Source organism: Lissotriton helveticus, chromosome 11 (genome assembly GCF_964261635.1).
Source record: "Lissotriton helveticus chromosome 11, aLisHel1.1, whole genome shotgun sequence".
In the NCBI taxonomy this organism is placed as follows: Eukaryota; Metazoa; Chordata; class Amphibia; order Caudata; family Salamandridae; genus Lissotriton; species Lissotriton helveticus.
Window position 1 is genome coordinate 206788877 of NC_136072.1, and position 22460 is coordinate 206811336.

Here is a 22460-nt window from a genome sequence, read left to right on the forward strand (position 1 = left end):
TACTTTCTGACCAAAAGAACAAATCCTAAATGATAGCAGTGATTGGATTTTAATTAGAGAAATTTAAAAATTAGACCTTGCAGCAAGCAAAAATCCACACGCCTTCCAGAAACAAGTCCCCGCCGGGCCGCCGCGCTGCCTGCGACGACCCGGAAGCTCTTGGCCGGCCGGCCAATCCGGTCGCGGCCGACCGGAAGTCCCGCCTCCCGAGCTCTGCGAGCTGCCGGCGCATGGAGCGCTGTGCCGGTCCGAGGTAGCCCGGGTCCCCAGGAGGGGGCCGGGGAGAAGGAGGTGTGTGGCGCCTGTTGCGGGGCTCCTCGGACCTGAGGGAGCCCCGATTGAGAAGAGGAGACGAGCCGCGCCGTGAGGAGCGGAGCGCGAGAGGAGCCCCGCCGGAAGAGCGCAGTCGGTGAGTGGGGCCCAGGGCTGATGTGAAGTGCGTGCGTGCCTGTGTGTATGCCTGGGGGTGGGAGTGTGTGCGCGCGTGTGTGCGCGAAGGAAAGTGTGTGCGCATGCGTGACTGTGTGTGATTGAGAGAGAATGCGAGGTAGGGGATAGTGTGCCTGTATGTGTGCCGTATGCCTGCGTGTGCATGCGCGCGCCTGTGTGTGTGTGCGTGCGTGCATGCAGAGGGGTGGGGGCTGTCTGTGTCTGTGTGAGAGCCAGGGCTTGCACCACGCATGCGCAGCTATCAGACGCTCGCTCCCGAGGTGAAATCCGACCTCGTCAAAGCGCGCGTCTGGTAGCTGTCCACTCTCCTATATACGGGCAGCATAAGTTGTCGAGCTGATGCATTCATGCTTCGCATGAATGCATCAGCTCGACCTAAAAACAAACCTCTACTGGCCCCCCTAAAATATCAGCCTCTATTGACAAATGCGAAAAAAATGCCAGCTTCTTTATTAACAAAGTCAATAAGATCGAACTTTCCTTCTCCTCTCTCCCCCATCACTCCAACCCTCCCACATACCCTCCCTAACACTCCCAAGTCACTTTCATCCAGTCTTCCCACTCTTCTCGACCCTTCTATAACCCTTCCTACCCCCGCTCATCCACACCCCTCTCCCAATGAACCCACAGCCAAAAACAATGCTTCATGGAGTGAATTTTGTCCAGTTTCAGAGTCATCGATCATAAACATCATCACCAAACTCAAACCTTCCTCCCACTCCAAGGATCCTCTTCCCGCCCATTTGGTCCAAGACCTCAAATCTACCATTGCCCCTATTTGGACCAATATCATCAATTCCTCCCTTGCCACTGGTTGCGTCCCGGCCTCCCTTCAGCTTGGCCAAATCTCTCCCATCCTGAAAAACACCTCTGCCGACCCAAATGACCTTAACAACTTACGCCCTATCTCTAACCTTCCTTTCCTATCTAAAGCCCTGGAAAAATGTGTCCTATCACAACTAGAGAACCATATCCTCGCCTTCAATCTCCTTGATGTTTTTCAATCTGGATTTAGAAAAGGCTGTAGTACAGAAACTGCAATGTTAAATATCACAGACGACATTCATCGCTCCCTTGACAAAGGTGAATCCTCACTACTAATCCTCCTTGACCTATTGGCGGCATTTGATACTGTACATGATCCCACCCTTCTCAACACTCTCAAAGCTCGATTTGGCTTGGAAGGCACGGTTCACAAATGGTTCTGCTCATTCCTTCAAAACAGATCTCAGCAAATCAAGCTTAGCCACTTCCTTTCTAAACCTCAACCTGTCTCCCTCGGTGTCCCTCAAGGCTCTATCCTATCCCCAACCCTTTTCAACCTTTTCATGGAACCACTCACCCTCATTCTCAAACAAGCTAAAATAAGTTACCACCTCTACGCCGACGATACCCAACTATACTACAAGATCAAATCCCACAATGACGTCCTTCACCTCAATGACACCCTGACTAGAGTACAAGCCTGGTTCCATCTCAACCATCTCAAATTGAACCCCAAATAAACTGAAATCATTCTTTTCACCCGCAAAAACAATACCCTTCCCATTCAAATCTGGATCGACGATATCAAAGCTCTCAATTGTTCCCTCTCCACCTCTAATTCTGTTAAATCCCTAGGCATCAGCATCGACTAGAATCTCAATCTCATCCCCCACATTAAAAACACAGCCAACAGAGGAGCCAAGATGGCGATCGCAGCGGCTGCTTAGGCTCCCGGCTCCGGGTGCCCCCTCCCAGCACGCAGACATCCGGATACCCATCCGGAGCGCACGCCGCAGATTCGTGGAGATGAAGTGCAGGGGACACAGGCGATATGCTCCGGTGATACCGACCTGCGGTAGAAATGCAGAACTCTCCCCTCGGCCTCTCCGGCCTTTGGAGGACTGAGTCCGGGGTCCCGAGTGCGCAGCGAGGCCGGCCACCAGCGGGACCATCTCGGCCGTGAGCGGGTGGCAGGAGTAATCGGCCTTAATTGAGACTCCGCGAGGTTGCCTCATAGGGCATTCGTCCAGCCCGCATCGAGGGATGACATTGTGAGCCGCGAGGCGCCGCGGCTTTGGGGACAGCTGTGATCGCCCTGCCCTTCTTTGTTGTCGAGTGCGGCCATTGTTTCGATTCCCTACCGAGACTTGTGGACGGCCTCCATTGAGATACGGGACCCTGTTATCTACAGCAGGGGCTCCGACCTGCATCGCCAGTTGTGTAGCCCACTGTCCCTGGCATTGACTGTTCCGGGCCATATCGGGCCGTTCCACGTTATTATTTCATTGACCCATACCGGATCATCACGGGGCTGAACAGCGCCAGGTTAGCTATGCCGGGGGCAAGATGCCCTACATCAGGTACCCCCGCCTGGGGGGGAGAGTGTTGTGGATTGTGGTGTTGCCCCGCACGCATCTGGAAAGGAGCCCGACTTGAACGATCTCATGGCCGCACTGGGTTCCCTTCGCGTGGCTCTCATTGGCGGCGCCTGGTTTGGAGAAGAGGGTGGACGCCATTTCCTCCTCCTTGGGACAAAGAGAACTGCGCTGCCTGCGGTGGCATGATGCTGACGTTGCACCTTCCCCAGCGAGGAGTGTCCCGTCTTCTCCTGAGATACCGACTGACCCGAGGTGTGGTGCGGACGACTACTTGGCCGTGTCCTGCTCCCCGGACGAACGACTACCACCGGACAGCTCCTCAGAAACACCGGCCGTTGCGATTGCCACGAACCGTAGCAGTGCTTCTTTCCTCGATACTTTGTAGCCCACACTTTGGCCGCAGGAGCTGTGAAGTGACACCAACGATATGGCTCGAGTCTAGCAGGACAGTGACGGTTGGTTCTCGATGGTTTGAAACTAAATGGGGGTTGGAGCGACTTCGTTTTGCCGTAAGACCGGGCTTTAATGTAGGTTATCAAATACTGCTTGCTCAGCTTACGCACAAGGAGGGGCCGGATAGACGGGGACAGGGTTGAAAACTGTTTGCTGAACCGGGACCGATATCTGATGGCTGGCTGGCAGAACTGTATTTATTACGGGGCTCACGCTGGTGACCAGGACTCCTACGATTTGTCTGTATACTACTCTGTGTATATCTTCCACGAATTGGCTCTGCTTTTTGTGCAATCATGGCGTGCGTGGGGGGGGGGGGGGGGGGGGGGGGACCGGGGGACACACAGAATGGCCCTCCTCCGCATTCTCTCCTTGCTGGCCCTCGGGCTGGGCGGGGGGGATTCTCCTACCTTTGGGAGGGGTTTCTTTATTTTTGGGGCGACAGGCACGCTGCTAGGGTTTAGGCTGTAGCCATCTGCAGGGGTGCAGGGTGGGGGGTTGGGTTCTTGTCCGGGGGTGTTTTCATTTCTACGGCATTTTTGTTCCTTCCTCTCTCTTTTTCTCTCTTGAGTGACACTTTGGGATATTTCAGCCTAAAGGGTTTCTTCTCCCCTTCCTGTAACTATATTTTGGGTATTCTTTATGGGGCGACAGGCACGCTGCTAGGGGGGGGGGGGGGGGGGGGGGGGTAAGCCATAGCCTCTGCAGGGGTGCAGGGTGGGGGGTAGGGGGAGGGGTCCTTCCTTTTTTGTTTTCTTGTCCCTTTAGTTTCTATGGGTCCTTTTTTTCCTTCACTCACTTATCCTTCTTCGTCCTCTTATTCTTTCCCTTTCTCTTGGGTCATTATGGAGGTTAAGTATTACGCCTTTTGTCGTATCTGTGTTTTGGTATATTGGTATTCTCTTAAGGTGGTCTTGCGTTCATGGGGTGGGCGATGACTGGTGCGAACTGTGATTGCTTATTCCTTCATTCCGATATGTGTACTGTAGCACTGACAAGTCGACAACGGTTACTAGCTCTGCTGACATCCTGATGTGTGCATTGCCCACCGTATGCCCTTAGCTTGATTGTATGCCATATGTTCCTTCTCATTATATAATTTAAAATGAACCTTCACTGATCCTTTACCTCGGTGGGCGCGTCCAGCTGAAGTGCTTTTTGTATTGTATGCAATATGATGTGAGGTGGAATACGGAGGTAATTCTTGATAGCCGTAATTGCTACAAACAGATTTCGAGGCCGGCCAGGTTGGTTGTAGGCTCGTAATTGTATTTACATGCTGCATAACAAAGGTTTAATAAAAATTTATAAAAAAAACAACAAAAAAAAACAGCCAAAAGTGCTCTTTTCACCCTTCACAACCTCAAGAAAATCAAACCATTCATTCCAGCCGATGATTTCAAAATCGTTGTCCAATCGCTTGTCCTCTCCAGGGTTGACTATGGTAACGCCACGCTTGCCGGCACTCCTAAAACCCATCTTGCACCGATTAAATCTGTCCTCAATCTAGCTGCACGACTTATCTCAGACTGCAAAAGATTTGACCACATATCCCCCGTCCTCAAAAATCTCAACTGGCTCCCAATTGAAGGAAGATCCGCTTACAAAACCGCTTGTATCACCCACAAAGCTCTTCACCAAAACACCCCCTCCTACCTTGCAACCAAACTAAAAAAAACAGGTTGCTCCAGGTCCCTGAGAAGCACCAACTCCCTTCTCTTGATCCCACCCAGACTAAAATGTCAAAAAATCCAATTGCGTGCTTTCTCTGGTAATGCTCCTACCATTTGGAACTCTCTCCCCAAGGACCTTCGTTGCAACCCCTCCTACTCCATTTACAAAAGAGAACTCAAAGCATTTCTCCACTACAAATATTGGGGTATATAACAATACTGTCACTGAGCTTGTCCACTCTTCTCTCCTCTCTTATCCCCCCCTTCCATGTCTGAATTCACCTTTATATCCCTTTTAAACTGTTTCGCCTTTTTGTTAAGTTTACCTCCCTTGTATTCCCCCCTTGTAAAATATGTATTGCAATACTGTATCCCGTTGCTAATTCTGCACCTATTGTTATCCTATCTTATGTTGTCTACCTCTGTTGTAAAGCGCTCTGATACTCCAAGGTCCAGCAGCGCTATATAAAACCATTGAAATAAATAAATACAATAAATAAAGAGTAAAAATTTTAGGCATTCAGTGGCATGAAAGGAAACGAGAAGTGATCCACAAGTGAAACAGAAAATTGCAGAGTTTGCAGTTCCTAGGAATAGGAAAGAAGCCCAAAGATTTATCGGTCTATTTGGCTTTTGGCACCAACACATCCCTCATTTGAGTAAGATTTTGGCCCCTTTGTATAAAGTTACCCGCAAAAAGAATGTGTTTGAATGGAATAAACAACAACAAGATGCGTTTGATTTGGCGAAAGAAGCGATTCAGCATGCTTTGGATTTGTGGCCTGTACGTGATGGTGATGTGGATTTGAATGTGTCTGTACAAGGTCCATATGCAAATTGGAATTTATGGCAAAAACAGGGTAGAACAAAAGTACCATTAGGATTTTGGACTAAAAAGTTATCTGATGCTGGTGATCGTTACACACCTTTTGAGAAACAATTACTTGCATGCTATTTGGCTCTGGTGGATACCGAGCAATTGACATTAGGACACGACGTGGTTTTGAGACCTGAAATTCCTATCATGCAGTGTGTTTTAAGTTCACCGAAAACTCATAGAATTGGTCATGCTCAGGAAGCGAGTGTGATTAAATGGAAATGGTATATACAAGACAGGGCTCGCGTAGGTCCGAAGGGTGTCGCGATGTTACATGAGCAAGTGGCGCTGGCGCCGTTGGTAGATGCAGAAAGAGATTGCTCCGTACCTGTAGTGCAGGAATCCCCTGTTAGATGGGGTAAACTGTTCGATGACCTGTCCCATGAGGATAGAAAACATGTGTGGTTTACGGATGGTTCAGCAAGGTACATAGGAGAGAAGAGGCACTGGAAGGCAGTTTCCTACAATCCTGTCACTCAAACTGTTAAGTACCACCGGTGAAGGGAAAAGTAGTCAATTTGCAGAATTGTATGCTGTGTATCAAGTTTTGAAACAGGAATTGCCAGGAACATGTCATGTATTCACTGATTCTTGGTCAACTGCTAATGGTCAACTGCTACGTGGCATTCTCATAATTGGAAAATTCACTCGAAAGAAATATGGGGAAAAGACTTGTGGCAGGAAATTTGGGAATTGCTTCCTCAAAGTAATGGAACAGTCTTTCATGCTGATGCTCATACACATATTGATTCTATTAACAAACTGTTTAACCATATTACAGATGAGAAATCTAAAATTTCTGAGGCAATGGTGGACAAACAAAATTCTGATTTGGCGGGATTGGCGAGGTGGGCACACCAAAAAGCAGGACATTTCGGAGAGAGAGTCACTAGCAGGTGGGCTGCTGACATAGGCATTCATATTCCCCTTGATTTGATTAAAACAGTTATACTTAATTTTCCCATATGTCAACACTCTCGACAGAGAGGTGCCCCAACTAGTGAAAGGTCAATTACATCGAGGCAAATCTCCTGCACAAATTTGGCAGATGGACTATATAGGCCCCCTTCCCAGGAGTAAGAATTGTCAATATGTTTTTACTGCTGTCGATACATACAGCAGTCTTTTGGTTGCTTTCCCTTGTAAAAGAGCTACTCAAGTGAATACTCTTAAAACTGTGGATTTGTTAACGTTGTACTATGGTACTCCACTTCAGGTGCAGTCCGACAATGCATCACACTTCAAAGGGAGGTTGGTGCAGGAGTATTGTGCGGAGAACAACATTGAATGGGTGTTTCACATACCCTATTACCCACAGGCTGCGGGCCTGATTGAGAGGGCGAATGGTCTGTTAAAGGACCAATTGTGTAAATTGTCAGACGGTACCCTAAAGAATTGGAGAGACCATTTATCTGAAGCATTATTGATTTTGAATAATCGTCCTTATTTATATTCTAACTCACCCTTTTAACTCACCTTTGATCGCTCCTGAGGCGTGAGCCGGGAGCTAGGTTGCGGATTGTTATTTAATTGCCATTTTTAAATGCGAGTTTTGCACAGGTCCTTTGCTTGTGGCTGCGTTGATTGTTTAATCAGTTTTAGAAAATACCAAAAACAATAATTTTTTATTACCGGGTGAGGGTGCAGGCTGAGTTAGAGATCCTGCACTGTTAAGATCCCCAGGGCACAGCGCATTACGTCAGGGACGAGGGAAAACGCGACTAGACGCTCGCCCGGACGGCCGCCATCTTGAGCGGGCCAAGGCGAGCGTTCTAGTCTTTTCACCCGGCTGCATTACAAAAGACGGGCCGGCGCGACCGAACTGCTTGATCACTCCTGAGGGGTGAGCCGCGAGCTAGGTTGCGAATTGTTATTTAATTGCCATTTTTAAATGCGAGTTTCGCACAGGTCCTTTGGTTGTGGCTGCGTTGATTGTTTAATCATTTTTAGAACATACCAAAAAGAATAATTTTTAATTACCGGGTGAGGGTGCAGGCTGAGTTAGAGATCCTGCAGTGTTAAGATCCCCAGGGCACAGCGCATTACGTCAGGGACGAGGGAAAACGCGACTAGACGCTCGCCTGGACGGCCGCCACCTTGAGCAGGCCAAGGCGAGCGTTCTAGTCTTTTCACCCCCCCCTGCACTACAAAAGACGGACTGGCGCGACTGCGCAGCGGACGCGGCCCGACATTGCGCCAAAGGCGCGCCTAAGGCAGGCCGTCTGCACCCGTCCGCGCCGGACACGCGCCTAGCGCCAGGACCCCTGGCCGGGGTTCCCCAGCTAAGGTAGGCCGCGTAATGTACGATCGCAAAATGCTGTTGTCTTTGGGGAGAGGAGGCAGGACAGCGAGATGTGCATGCTTTGAGTTCAACAGGGGTACGCAGGATTTCGCACGGTCATGCCCCAGTTGAAACAGCATAATTCGAACTATCTACATGCACACGAGCAGGTCCACTGCTAATGTAGCTAGCAAGAAGGTAGAGAGCGAGTCTGCAGATGTCAGATGCCTTTTGCTCAACGCCAGATCCCTAGTTAAACATAGCCTGGAGCTGGCGGAGATGATACAGGATAAGGAAGTTAAATTAGCTTTCATAACCGAATCCAGGACAGATGCAGCCTCGGGGCCGGACATCGTCAAGGCCACCCCTCCTAATTATCGTTATGTTCAAAACAGGCAGGGTAAGAGAGGCGGCGGTCTAGCGATTCTCTACCACAGCTCTATTAAAGGGAACTTTCAGCCAGTGGCGGCCGAACTGGGCGAAACCTTGGCATTTAATTTCATCCTGTCCAATCACCAAGCCCTGAGGGGCTGTTTACTTTATAGGCCGCCTGGGACTAAGACCCCATTCCTAGCGGCATTAGGCAGTATGCTAGAGGAAGCCATATGTGCAAAAACCTTCACTGTCTTAGGGGATTTCAACTTTCATTTAGATAACAGCTCAGACCCTGACACACTGGAGCTTCTGGAGATGATGGATGGTGTTGAGTTGAAACAGTTGGTGGTGGGCCCCACGCACAAGGCCGGGCATACCCTCGACGGTGTTTTCTCCAATCATCCGGACATTGAAATCACCTCAATCTGCCCGGTTTCCTGGTCAGATCATGCCGCCATTTGTTTTAACATCTCCACTGCTACTCCCGTTATATTGAGGCAGGCAACCGGCTAGGACCTGCAGGGAGTGGAATAAGATTGAGGGATCTTCTATGGTATCTCTCTCCATTAGATGTGGACCAAGCGGCTGTAAATTACACCAACTGGGTAGCCCATGCTTGCATGCGATTAGCACCACCCAAATGCCGCTACCCCACGCGCGTGTGTCCTTCGGCCCAGTGGTTCACTGAGGAGATTAGGGAACATAAGATCGTCTGCAAGAAATTAGAACGGGTCTGGCGGAAAAACTATTATGAGGCCGATAAAAAGAGACTTAAATCAGGATTGGCACTCTACAAAGATTCGATAGGGAAGGCTAAACGAACCTATTTCACTAGATGTATCAAGGAGGCCAAGAATTCGCCAAAGGAGCTTTTCCAGGCAGTCTTGAGTTTGGCAGCCCCCAAGCCTGATACCACGTCCCCCAGTCGGGAACTATGCGAGGGCTTAGCAAAGTTCTTTCTAAATAAGGTGGAGACAATCTTTAACTCGCTGGACGGTCATGTCAGGGCCAACTTGCCAGGGGCCAGTCAGGAGACCGAGACGATTAACATACAAGAGGGTTGGTCCCTGTACCCGTCCCAGTTAAGCGAGGATGTTGCTGGGGTTAATACACGGGAGGGCAGGCTCTTGAGCTTCTCCCCAGTAAGCGAGGAGGAATTAAGGAAAAGGCTGTTGAGCATTAAATCTGGCTCTCCTCGTGACCCTTGCCCGGCTGCTATCGCAAAACTAGCGGCGGCCCCCATAGCCACCACACTAACCAAACTGTTTAACATCATGCTGGAGACCGACGAATTCCCATCCTGTTGGAAACAGTCCTCAATCCTACCCCTTCTTAAGAAATCCAATTTGGATATCTCGGACCCAAACAACTATCGCCCCATTGCCAGGCTACCTTTACCAGCCAAGTTAATAGAGGGTATCATGAACAGTCAGCTCAGTGCATTCGTAGGAGCTGTGCAGGCCCTGGATCCATCGCAGCATGGATTCAGAGCTGGGCACAGCACGGAATCTGCCTTAATTAAATCAACTGAAGACATCAGGAAAGTGCTGGACGTAGGAGGCAAAGCCGCCCTGATCCTGTTGGACCGGTCAGCAGCCTTTGATACGGTCCACCATGCAATTTTGGTGGACCGTTGTTGGCCTGCTGGATACAGGGGAAAGCTTATAAGATATTGAAGGCTTTCCTCTCCAACAGGAGTCAGGTGGTGGCTCTGGGGGAGTTCGAGTCAAAACCTTTCGTGCTCCCATGCGGGGTGCCCCAGGGCTCGTCCCTGAGTCCCACCCTGTTTAATGTTTATGTTTCCACCCTGGCGCCAGTCATTCGTTCTCATGGGTTTGGGTTAACATCTTACGCAGACGACACGCAGATTGTGGTGTCACTGCTACCTGTTAGAAGGATCGCCCTTACTCTATCGCCCTCACTCTATCTATCTATCGCCCTCACTCTATCTATCTATCGCCCTCACTCTATCTATCTATCGCCCTCACTCTATCTATCTATCGCCCTCACTCTATCTATCTATCGCCCTCACTCTATCTATCGCCCTCACTCTATCTATCGCCCTCACTCTATCTATCGCCCTCACTCTATCTATCGCCCTCACTCTATCTATCGCCCTCACTCTATCTATCGCCCTCACTCTATCTATCGCCCTCACTCTATCTATCGCCCTCACTCTATCTATCGCCCTCACTCTATCTATCGCCCTCACTCTATCTATCGCCCTCACTCTATCTATCGCCCTCACTCTATCTATCGCCCTCACTCTATCTATCGCCCTCACTCTATCTATCGCCCTCACTCTATCTATCGCCCTCACTCTATCTATCGCCCTCACTCTATCTATCGCCCTCACTCTATCTATCGCCCTCACTCTATCTATCGCCCTCACTCTATCTATCGCCCTCACTCTATCTATCGCCCTCACTCTATCTATCGCCCTCACTCTATCTATCGCCCTCACTCTATCTATCGCCCTCACTCTATCTATCGCCCTCACTCTATCTATCGCCCTCACTCTATCTATCGCCCTCACTCACTCTATCTATCACACTCACTATCGCCATCACTCTATCTATCTATTGATCGATCTCACTCTGTCTATCTAGCGCCCTCACTCTATCGCCGTCCCTCTATTGCCCTCCCTCTATCGCCCTGCCTCCATCTATCGCCCTCCCTCTATCTATCGTCCTCCCTCTATCTATCGTCCTCCCTCTATCTATCGTCCTCCCTCTATCTATCGCCCTCACTCTATCTATCACATCACCACAGCATCACTCAGCACCACCACAGCATCACTCAGGGGCACCACAACATTACTATGCGCTACCACAGCATCACTGAACGCCACAGCATCACTCGTCGCCACCACAACATCTCTCAGCGCCACTACAGGTTCAATCTGTGCAACCATTCAACAGCAACTGGTTCAAATATGTTCTATCAATGTTTCAAGCTTTATTACAAATGTCACAAAAATATGTTAATATTTCATTTCTGTTCTTGAATTTGTGTCACAATAAAATGCACTGAACATAATATTCACAAGTTATTTACAAACGTTTAAGTTACTGCCGTTATAAATTACAATAACTTTTATTTAAGTATTCATTATTTAAAAAAATTAAAAGGCATTGTTATTTGTAATATCAATACATCTAAGTCGCGTAAATACAACATATATTGCATTACAAATGCTATAGGTGTCACATTTGCGAAAGTTATAACTATTGGCATTGTAAATGACAAAGCTATTAATTTCGCTATTTTCAAAGCCAACACATAAATAAAAAATGTGTCATTTAAAATACAAATAGGTCAAACTTACCTAATGCGAGACCTATTGCATTGCAAGTGCTTGTTGGCTTTGCAACCCTACTGTAAATAAAAATAAAACTATTTGTAAAGCGCAAACTACTCACCCTTACGAGTCTCAAGGTGATGGGGGGAGTCGTGGAAATTAAGTCAGCTATTGCCAAGAGTCACATGGTGCTGAGCTGAGCTACCGCCAGAGCCCGGGATCGATCTGTGAACCCTGTGCTCCGAAGTCAGCTGCCCTGGCCGCTGCACCACACCTCTTCACCATTCGACGAGATGGCATTGACTACTCATTTGAGATCTGTCATAGAAAAGGGTCTGATAAAAGCAATACTGACTTTCTTTTACGCATCCCTCATTTCGACGAAAGGGAAACATCTGGGGGTGAGGTGTGTCAGGTAGCCCCTGTGGTAGACGATGGGATAGAGGATAAGGAGTGCCATGCCATCCCTTCATATATTTCTCCCCTCCTATATTCACAGTCCCCTTTTAACAGTTGTCCTCTTTGCTGTCATCAAGAAGTGGAGAGAGGGGAATTGGCAGGCAGCCCCTTTAAGCCAGAGCCGAGGACGGACATCAGAGGATACACGCTTCAAGATGGTGAGGTGGAGAGCGCGTCAGGTTGGTCAGTAGTTGGTCCAGCTACACACAGCACGGGAACGCGAGGCGGAGAAACCAGCGGGGGAAGACCGGAAAGACGGAGAAGACCCAACAGCCTTCCAAGAGAGAAAACCGGAGCCCAGGGGAGGTAACAGCTTGTCGGCGAGTGGAACACCCGAACCTGGCGGAGGAGGGAAAGCCGAAACAGATGGAGACCAGACCTCACTGAAGGACGCAGAGTCACCACGCCACGGCCCCGGAGGGACGTGGCTCTTCCAGGTGCGTGGGCATCTACAGGCTTTTGAAAAGGGGCTGAGTCAAAGAGGGACGGGAGGGGAGGCTGAGGGTTGAAAGGGAACCAGGAAAAAGGAAATAAGTGAGACAGAAAAGAAAGACAAGAGCAGAAATCATCTGCTACTCTTCTTCTTTTCGTTGATCCAACCCCCTCCCTTCACATATATGCATAGCAATTATTTATCCCTCACATCCTCCCTTGATTAAACCATAAAGCAAAAACACTTACCTGAGTCTTTACCTTCTGTCCAAGAGACGACCGCGGCCCACCTAAGGGAATGAAGTGGAAGACCCTGTGGGAAAGAAGAATATAACAAAGACAATCAATCACTGTGATTTCCTGTAATACTAATAAAAAGTGCATACCAAGAAATTATTCAATGCAATGTGCTCCCTCTTGACCGACTCTTCTACAACGGGGACCTACATACTTTCCCTACAGGGAATGGGAGACAGACACACAGAGACCAACAGACACACAGAAAAGCAAAGTAGGAAAACGCTATATACAGTTTTTATATGCTTGCATATGTACATTATTTTAGAAAGATGGTGGAACTATTGATTTTGTTCAATGTGCTTATTTTGCTAATTACTTTTATCTGCTTCTATTATCATTGCAGCACATAAATTCTATACAAGAATTAGGATGGTTCAATACATAATGAAAATGCTAATGTTATATTATTTTAATTTGATTTTGCACAAGAATTGCCACTAAGCAGAAACTCATTCAAGGAGAAATTTAGGATTAGTTGTAGTACCACTCTATCGTTGTGAAGTTGAAAGAAAGGCTCTTGTATAGTTAATGCCTGAAGTTCCTCAACTCTCCTTAGTGAGGTTATCGTTAGAAGGAAAGCAACTTTCTATGATAGGAATTGTAACGGACATTTGTGCATTGGTTCAAAAGGCGGGCCCATTAGCCTTGTAAGGACTATGTTTAAATTCCACTCTGGAGCAGGGTGAATACTTGGCGGTATAACCCTTTTTAATCCTTCCATGAAGGCTTTAATCACTGGTGCTCTGAAGAGAGATAGGTGTTGTCTATTTTTCAAGTATGCAGCTAAGACTCCCAGGTGTAAACAAATGGATGTGTAAGTTAATCCACATTGCTGTAAATGCAACCGATAACAAAGGATGTTCTGCATAAAAGCATCAAGATGATTGATATTGTGGTTGTTACAAAAGGCAACAAAATGTTTACATTTGCTGCATAACATGCTCTAGTAGTAGACTTTCTAGCTTACTTGAGAATATTCATACAGTCTGGTTGTAGTTGTAAATAACCAACCTCTATGACTTCAGGAGCCAAATCGCTAGGTTGAGATCTCTGAGATTCTCCATAGCTCTGAGTGAGGAGACAAGGTGTGAGATGTAGCTTTTGATGTGGAACCGCTGATAGTTTTAGGATTGAGAGTACCAAGGTTGACGAGAACATGTGGAGGCAAATAAGATCAGTGAGGGACATTTGTCTGAGCTTCCGAACTAGTAATGGAATTAGCAGGAGAGGCGGAAAATCGTAAGCAAATATCCCTGACCAAATTGTCCATAGGCATTGTCTTTGGATGCAGGGTGTGGGAATCTGGATGCAGATTTTGGGCATTTTGCGTTGTGCACTGTGGCAAACAGATCTATCTGTGGAATCCTCATTTTTTAACGTAGGGAAGAAGAACTTGGGGATGAAGTTCTCACTCGTGGACTTGCTGCCTGAGTCTGCTGAGCAGGTCTGCAATCTGATGGTCTTCTCCTGGGAGGTGTTCTGCTAGGAGATAGATTTTCTGGTGAATCGCCCAATAGCAAATGCTTTGTGCAAGGCACGACAGCTGGAGAGAGTGAGTCCCTCCCAGTTTCTGTAGGTAGTACATTGCTGTCATGTTGTCAGTGCAAACTAAGACAGTCTTGCCTACAAGTTGGGTGAGAAAAGCTGAGTGCCAGGAACACTGCTAGAAGTTCCAGGTACTTGATGTGGAGACGTTTGTGTTTGTCCGACCGCAGCCCCTGGACTCTGTAATGTTGAAGATGGGCACCCCAACCGGTTAACGATGTGTCTGTGGAATCGGGTCTATGAAAGGCTGTCCTTTTGCTTAGTTTTGAGGGTTCCACCACTGCAGCAAGCGATGGTTGCGGCGGTCTACCAACACTAGATCAGTTAATAGATCCTGGGCCAGATGTACGACCCTTTCATTTTGCGCCTCGCAATTTGCGACTTATTGTGAGGCGCTAATTGAAATGTACAGTAGTTGTTATTACACTGATTTGCGATTCCCAATGGGCTTGTAAATTGCGAGGCTCATTAATATTAATGAGCCTCTCGCAATTTGTGAGCCCATTGGCAATGCCAGCCCTACCACGGATGGTGGCCTGCTGGGCTCAACAGACCACCACGTCTGGGACTGCTTTTTAGGTTTCACCTGGGGCCGGAGCTCCTAGCTCACTTTGTAAGTTTATGCATTTTGTCCTGTGCCCGTTCCCGCCCCCCCCTGTCCGTGCGCCGTTCCCCCCCCCCTCGCTGTCCTGTGCCCGTTCCCCCCCCCCCCCCCCCTGTCCGTGTGCCCGTAGGTGCTTTTATTTATTTCATTTCGCCTTGTTGGGAGCGCTGCCCTTTTAAAAATACCTTTTTTTAAATGTATTTATTTATTTATTTTTTAAACTCGCCGGCATGAACCTTTCTTTTTCTCTGATGAGAAAGAAGGTTCCAGTAAAATCTGGTGGCCAGATAACGAAGAATCCTAGAGGTGCTTGCGTGTTGTGCACGAGAATGTGCAATGCACTATCAAAGTGTCCATTCTATTCCTTGAACCGGATACGTCCATGCTGCCCCCTTCACAAGCTCAAACATACAATGCAAGCTCACCCAGAACCTGCCCGGATTCTCTTATCGCACTTGTAGGATTTGCCTATCACAAATCATATGCGTGCGCAATGTCCGCTCGTGCAATGAAACCCACGCCAGAAGGAAACACGAAAAGGACGGACACAATCGAAATGTGTGCCTTGGAAATTTGCACAATGGAAGATGCACACCACTGTACTGGCTACAAGCTTCTATCATCACTTGCGGGGCCAGATGAAAGCCAATTATAAAATATTAAAGTTGTTAAATCCACCTTTTCTTTGCACGTTTTTGAGCAAAACTGGGTGATTTCTTACTCATCATAAAGGTTCTGCCGAAACTCGGGATCGAACCCGAGATTTTTCAAAAATCCAAAAAGCAAAGCAGTGCAAGATGGCTGTAAACATAGTTACTTTGCAAAAGAATCAGTGCTGTATCCTCCACTCTTAAAACATCACGAGCAGTTGCTTCCGTGATAAAAAAAAGCCTGAAAGAAGTCTCCGGGGTTGGTTGTCTCCATTGGGTTGCCAGCAGTGCAGATGAGTAGTCACTAATTCCTCTCTGTGTATGCCTTTAAGAGCGCTTTGAGAGCCGCGCAGCTGCTGCACATGGACCCGGCTGCAGGGCAACTCGCAGAGCACCTTTAACTGTTTCCAGGGAAGAGAAGGGAGGCGTCCTCCCCCATCCCCAACAAGGTTCTTTATCGTATTGGGCTTCCCGAGGGCATACAAATCTGCCAACCGGCCTTGCTTGGGATCTGGAGGGATTAGAAGTGGGGTGGGGGTGGGGTTTGGGAGGGGGCGGTCTGACAGCTGCGCAGCCGGGCCCCCTGTCTCATCCTTGCCATGTGTAAAAGTGTGTGTATACCGTGCAATACATCTTCAGGGGCCAGCTGCACTGTCACTGCCTGGAAGCAACGCCCAGAGGCACCAGGGGCAGCGTGGATGAACAGGAGAGGCAATGAAGATATGTAAATACCGCACACACTGCTGCGTCACACCCCATCTCTCACATATTGGCGCAAAACTAGAACCTCGAACAATGTAAGTACCACGTGTAGTCTACCCATTACCTCTAAAGTGTCTCAACCAGCGGCCTGTGGTGGCGTACATTATATTATTCATTTACCGTTTGTATAGGGCCTATATGTCAAAAGGCTACTGCCGCAACTTGAAAGTGCAGAGGGAGTGCAGAGGGAGTGCCGAGTGCAGAGGGAGTGCGGAGTGCAGAGTGCGTGCAGAGTGCAGAGGGAGTGCAGAGTGCAGAGGGAGTGCAGAGTGCAGAGGGAGTAGGGAGTGCAGAGGGAGTAGGGAGTGCAGAGGGAGTAGGGAGTGCAGAGGGAGTAGGGAGTGCAGAGTGAGTAGGGAGTGCAGAGTGAGTAGGGAGTGCAGAGTGAGTAGGGAGTGCTAGGGAGTGCAGAGTGAGTAGGGAGTGCTAGAGAGTGCAGAGTGAGTAGGAAGCGCTGGGGAGTGCTAGAGAGTGCAGAGTGACTGCAGAGATTAAGCTAATGGCAATGTAAATGGCAATGCCATTTATTTATCTGTTTTCAAAACCAACACATAAATAAAAAATTTGTCATTTACAATGCCAATAACTAACTTTTCCAAAGGCGAAACCATTGCATTGTAAATGCTTGTTAATAAAGCAGCTTTTTTTTTTTTTAAATGCCGCCCGTTTTTCTTAAAGGAAAACGGGATGCATTTAATTTTAAAAAGTGAAACGTTTTTGTTTCATTCTTTAAGGGCAGGCAGTGGTCCCTGGTAAATATTTTTAGACACAGTCACAAAGTAAAAGGGGACCCATTTGAAATTGCGACTGCATTACCACCCTCTTGAAGAGGGTGGTAATTTGCGAGTGTTTTGCGACCGCAATTGTTGTCACAAAACATTCACACATAGAATTGCGAACGCAATTAGGAAGGGAATGGCCCTTCCTAACTGTGACTCTCAATTCCTAAATAGCGAGTCGCAAATAAACTGCGACTCGCTATTTTGGAATTGTACATGGCCAACAGTGATTTTGCATGTGCAAACGGGTTCGCAAACCCGTTTGCGCATGCAAAATAATGCCGTACATCTGGTCCCCTGTGATTGATTCCACTGACTCGCTAAACATTGTTGCAGAGGACGCATGTGAAGCCTTGCATGAGGTACGATTGCAACGCAGGATGCCGTAATTCCCAGCAGTTGCATGAAGACTCTGGCTGGTAATGATTGGTGGGGTTGAAATTGTAATAGTGTGGCCTGGATATTGTGAATCCTGGCTGTGAGAAGTTGGCCTGGTATATGGTGTTCACTATTCTAGTGATCACCTTGCACCAGTCCAAACAACCCTTATGGTGATGGTTGTAAAGTCAACCGTATAGACCAGCTATCCTAGGGGTAGCATGGACAGAGCAGTCTTAGGCTAAAAGACTCTTGAGGGTGTGTAAAGCCAGCTGTTTTACCATATGTAACCCCTTGAATACCAAATGAAAGGACACCACACAGGATATATATAAAATATAGATGTATTTATTTCTAACACAACCCCTCTGAACTCTTTATGAGGTCAGAGGTGCAAGCACATAACAAGACACTTAGTTATTATACGTTAAGTTGCACAATTTACGGTTAGGCCCTAGGGGCGAAGCAAACCATATATTAAGAAAGTGGTATAAGTACCATGTCACGAAGAAAGGGAAGGCCGAGGGCATCGCTGGGGCTACACTGTTCTAACAATAGTTCAGAAGTAGGAGGCCCACAGGCGGAATGTGCAGTGTCTTTACACACACGCGGGTTTTCAATGCAAAGTCAATGGAAACTTAGAAGTTAGATTTAAAAGGATTTAGGACACTTCCGGTTTAGCTAGGAGGAAACAACTAAAGACTTAGACACTTGGATAGTCAATACGCTTGGGAGCACCGAAGTACTCGTGTTACCTCACCCACGGACGGCGGGTGTATAGGTGTCAAGATGTGTCTGGTTTCGTCGTTGAATCCTATGGAGACCTGAAGAATGATGCTGCAGGCGACCAGGAGGAAGATGTCCGGTTGGATCCAAGGGTGGATCGAGGATGAAGAGGACCTGAAAGCAGAGGGGACAGAGTCTGGGTCAATAGCCAGTGACCGGGTGGAACCAGGAAGGAACCAGACGATGTCAAAGAGCAATCAGGTGCTGTCTTGAAGCTGGTCTCCGCAGCCACGTGGACCAGGAGGCTTCGACGGCGACCAGGAGCTGGATACGGACTGTTCCACGAAGGATCTCGCTGATGGAGGAGTCGACTTCTGGATTGGAGTCAACAAGCCTTGGCAAAGGCAACCCACGCAGGATTCAAAGAAGGCTTCTGTTGCAGCCCAGCAAGGTCTGGGGTGCTTCACCTTTGCAGGGAAGCAAGAGCCAGTCTGGAGCAACCAGACCAGCGGTGAAAATTAAAAGGATTGTCGTCACAGAGGCTACAAGCCAGCGGGCCAGCAACCAGACAACGCATCGAGCAGAACAAAAGCAGAAGGGCCCCACGCAGAACTCATGGAGTGTGGAGGGCTGATCTTCATTGCAGATGATGCTCCGGAGTGGGGCTTCTCAATCCCCAGTGTACAGCTTCGAGGGTGCCTCAGAAGCTGCACAGGTAGCAAGTTGCAGGCTTTTCAAGATGTCCGGTCCCACGTGTCTCGTCGCCTCCACGGATCTCAGCTACGCTGCAGACGTGAAGAGAGGTTCAGAGAGGTCTGGAAGTCTGGGTCTTGTCAGGCTCTGTGCTCGGGTTCCGGCGGGAACATCGGCAAAGCAGGCCGTTGATTTGCTGGATGGTGCCTGGTTGCCCAGGGTGGTCACTCCTTGGCCACAAGGGAGATTCTTCAGTGTTCAGCTTCAGCAGAATGTCGAAGGTCCAGAGTTTCGTTTCAAGTTTCAGTTCAGGATTAATCTAAAGTCTCAGGACTCCGCTCCTACCTTTATACAACTAAAAGGGGCTGGATTACACCCCCTCTCCTTTGTCCAGTTTCGCGCCAGAGTTGAGGCTGGAGTGCCCCAGCAACCGGTTTGAACTGGGGTATGCATGGAGCACCCAGTGTGCCCCAGGCAGTGTCTCATTTCATTCAGCCCTCCCTGTCCTAATACACAAAGTCCTGTCTGGGGTGGTGCTCGCACCTCCCCAGGCAGGAAACCTATTGTCCAAACCTCCGTGACTGGAAGGACTCCCAGCAGCAGGAGATCAGACTTGTGTCGGTAGCAGCAGCGTCCATTTTGTGACGCTGGGGCTCTGGTTAACTTTAGCCAGGATTGTCAGGAACAACATGTCTTCTCCCTCCAGAAGGGTGGAATGCTACCTCCCGTCGCCAGAATTGGCGAGGGGGTAGTATTCCAAAGTGTATGACACCTTACACAACATGTTTGGATAAAGCCAAACCAAAGTTAGCATTAACCGCGAGGATTATAATGCACTTAAGAGTATATGGTATGGCAATATCATAGAACAGCTATAAGGACATGGTTCCGAAAGCTGCAGACAGGCTCAGCTCATGCTAGAGCACCATCTCACACATAACCAAGCACTCTGCCTCCAGGATTGTTAAGGCCTGCCATAGGAGTAACTTCTAGGTTACTATGTGTCTATATATAAGTAGGTATAGGAATACTATACCTAAGCAAGGGGTGATTACACGACCTTGCCCCAGCTGAGTGATCAGCCAGTTGTGTCTATTTGTGTGGCCAGCCAGGGGTGGCATAATACATGCTGCAGCCCCTGGTAGGCCTTGGTTGCACCTATGCCCTGAGTACCTAGGGTACACTTATACAGGGGCTAACAAGGTGAACCAATTCCCAATTGTGTATGTACCTAGAGTACATGGAGTCCATTTTACAGAGAGCAGATAGCCTGGGGTCCTGAATAGCAGGATCCCAGGCCAACTAAGTCGAAAACCAGCTAAACACCAGGCAAAAAGTTGGGGGTAACCATAGTCCGGTATCCACCTTCCTACACTGGCTATATTAGGAGTGGCTAGAGCTTTGAGAGTGTTGATGGAAGCTCCCAGATAAGATTGCACTTGTGCCGGACACAGGTGAGATCTTTGTGCAATTATTGTAAAACCCAACTGGTGAAGTAGATGTACTATTGTCCGATTGTGTCGTGTCCTTGGTGAGAGGGAGGATGACCTGGATGTCGTGGGCGTTGGATACTATACTGAGTCCGTACTGTTTGATGATGGTGGCGAGGAGGGCCATGCAGATTTTGAAGAGAGTGGGGCTGAGCGACGATCCTTGTGGTACTCCGCAGTTGATTTCTGTTGTTTTCGGAGAGGAAGGATGGCAGTCTGATTCTTTGGGATCAGCCGGTGAGGAAGGAGCGGATCCAGTCAAGGGCGGTTCCCTGTATGCCGGCGTCGTAAAGTCTGCCGGTGAGGGTGCAGTGGGAGACGGTGTTGAATGCCGCACAGAGATCGAGTAGGATCAGAGCTGCAGTGTGCCCTTGGTCGAGGAGGGTGCGGTTGTTGTCTATGGCAGCGAGTACAAAAAACAAGACAGCTTGAGACAGTGTTACCCATGCAGACTCACTAGAAAAACATAGAATATTAACAATTAGCTTGCCAATAGGGATGGCTCCCTCACTAGAAGACTGTACAATATGAGGTATAGTTTTTGCTGCAGTATATATCAGAACACATGGTACCCCTTCATTGGCTGTTTTGATAGAAGTGCTTAAACCGATCCAGAATGTATGGGGTAGTACCTGCCCTGGACTTGGGAATAAAACTGATGGGCAATTTTGCAACGATGTCCTCCATAATGTTAATTAACATAAAGAGGGAAGCAGCAGCGTTAGCTATATGCCAGCGTGTAAGGATTTGGCTCCTGCATAGCAGGAGCACAAATTTCATATAATTATCGAAGAAACATAAGCTACGCTGGATAGAGATAATTTGAGTGCCAGACCTGGTAAACCACAACTGAAGAGTTATTCTGCAAATGATAACTCTAAACAAGCACCTGACATTTCAACAAAGAAGTATTAGGAGAATAAGAAAAACAAATATAAAATAAAACTACAGGGTGGGTCTCCTACACAGGAAGCTACTGAAAAAACTACAATCTGCTTAACTGCTATAACATTAGACCACCTAAGAGGTATCAGGATACTGATACATGTTCATCCCGTTCCTTTCAGGAGTTATCCGAAAAGCATTTGGAGAGAGGTGGACGGTCAAAGCCCAGATCGGAGGAGAACGTGAAACCGAAAGATCCCAATGCTCATCTGACTACATCATTAAACAGGTTAAACAAGTTAAACCTTCCAAACCTCAATTCAAAAAGAAGAAAGTAGCTGGACTTACGGTCAAGGATGCCCCGCATATTCAGGACACTGCTTCTGAGCAGGGAATGGGCAGTGACCATGCTAAAAAGCGCAACAGAAGTCACAATAGTTCGCCAGAACCTGATGGATTGTCTGGTGGGAGTAGCGCTGAGTGAGTACATCACGGTTGAGACACCTGATATTAGGTTAAGCGTCCCCCATCTTTTATACGAAATACAACTTCTATTGGAGGGGGAGGTACCTAGAAACATTAATTTTCTCTTTTGGGAGGACTTCACTAAAGGTTAAGAATATTCTTTTGGCTAAAAAGGAGTTCGACCTGATTTCGTAATGGATTGCCTAAACGGAGAAACTGTGATTTTACCTGCCTTTTCCAACCTTGTTCAAGAATCGGTTTTACACTTTTATGCCAAGGAGTGGGCACTAGCACTAGCTCCTGCGTTATACCGCAACCATGAGGGTGGTATGACAGTTGCCTTTATCATGAAGTACAACGGAGGACAATTCCATAACCTCAAAGAAATACCCCATTAAGCATGAAGCTAAAAAACAAGTTAGGAAAATCCTGCAAGAACTTGAGTGCCGGGCTGTAATAAAAAGTTGCACCTCATCAATGAATAATCCCTTTATTCCTGTGATGAAATACGATCATTCA

General features: G+C 48.0%; 1 protein-coding gene across 10 annotated transcripts in view; it reads right to left on the reverse strand.

Annotated features, from left to right (window-relative positions):
- LOC144792353 (uncharacterized) overlaps window positions 1-22460 on the reverse strand; it is a 250193-nt gene that overhangs the window by 102838 nt on the left and 124895 nt on the right. For all 10 annotated transcript variants that reach the window (XR_013602542.1, XM_078667325.1, XM_078667321.1 and 7 more), the window contains one exon: window positions 12914-12977. The gene's annotated coding sequence lies outside the window, so the exon portion shown is untranslated. The remainder of the gene's footprint in view (window positions 1-12913; window positions 12978-22460) is intronic.